The 1,347-nt window shown below is 34.7% G+C and overlaps 1 pseudogene; it reads left to right on the forward strand.

Annotated features, from left to right (window-relative positions):
* The first annotated feature begins 238 nt into the window (after positions 1-238).
* Positions 239-1,013, forward strand: LOC138175769 (ATP synthase subunit O, mitochondrial-like; annotated as a pseudogene).
* The last annotated feature ends 334 nt before the right edge of the window (positions 1,014-1,347 follow it).

The raw sequence follows: 1,347 nt of genomic DNA on the forward strand, positions 1-1,347 counted from the left end.
TTGTAGCAGATATCATATCCACTTTAAATTTTCTCCTCTCTCATCTTACCAGGATATTCTCTAATGTAAATTAATTTTGAAATTGAATTCTTATTGTTTTAAAATTCACACTTTACAACTAGACATACAAAATGAATGAGGCAGCATTAACAAATAGATGTCAAAAATGTTTGAGGTGATTATTATTCTGTTTTAAATTGATCTGAGAAATTTTCATTCATGATTCTTTAAAATATGGACTTCCTTCCCCTCGCTCTGAGCTTTGGTTTGACCTACAGAGACCACAGGAGAAGATGGCAGATCCTTGTACGTCCGGCATGCTCCAGCAGGTTTGCCGATTCACCACTTCTGTGGGCAGACCATTTGCTAAACTCGTCAGGCCTCCAATTCAAGTTTATGGTCTAGAAGGTTGATATGCCACTGCTCTTTATTCTGCTGCATCTAAGCAGAATAAACTGGATGTGGTAGAAAAGGAATTACTCAGAGTAACAAAACTTTTGAAGGATCCCAAAATGGTTGACTCTATTATGAATCCCCACATAAAGCGTTCTATTAAGATAAAAGCTCTAAGTGATGTAATAGCAAAAGAGAAGTTTTCCCCCATCACTACCAATCTCATTAAATTGCTTGCTGAAAATGGTCATTTAAACAACACCCCAGGAGTCATTTCAGCATTTTCTACCATGATGAGTGTGCATCATGGAGATGTACAGTGTTCAGTTACTACTGCATCTGCATTAGATGATGCAACTCTTTCAGAATTAAAAACAGTCCTGAACAGCTTCCTAAGGAAAGGCCAAGTCCTGAAAATGGAGGTTGACTGACCCTTCAATCGTGGAAGGAATGATTGTTCGTATAGGAGAGGAATATGTTGATATGTCAGCAAGAACCAAGATTCAGAAGCTAAGCAGGATTTTGAAGGAAGCTGTTTGAAAGTAACATTTTTCCACAGTTCATCAATGAAGCTTCCAAAAATTGTGGAAACAATAAAGTACTTGGAAAATTGAAAAAAATATATGATGAGACTTTTAATTGGCTTTGATACATTATATTTTCTAATGTCTTAAAAATATTTTTTAAAATTGTATTTCAAAATATATCCTTTCCTCTTGGGACCATTGCTTTCTGTTCTAATTTTTAGAGATTTCATTTTTTTTATTATGATACCTGATGATAGTTAACATTTATATAGTACTGTGTACCAGGCACAGTTCTGAATACTTTGGAAGTATTTTTTTTTTTCATTTAATTCTCACAACAACATTGGAAGGTAAATGTGATTAGTATTCCCATTTTACACTTGAGGAAACTGAGGCAGAAAAAGTTAAGGGATTTTCCCAGGGTAAC

Source organism: Petaurus breviceps, unplaced genomic scaffold (genome assembly GCF_028583685.1).
Source record: "Petaurus breviceps papuanus isolate PSGF00001 unplaced genomic scaffold, PetGlider_PUasm1.0 79, whole genome shotgun sequence".
Lineage (NCBI taxonomy): Eukaryota > Metazoa > Chordata > Mammalia > Diprotodontia > Petauridae > Petaurus > Petaurus breviceps.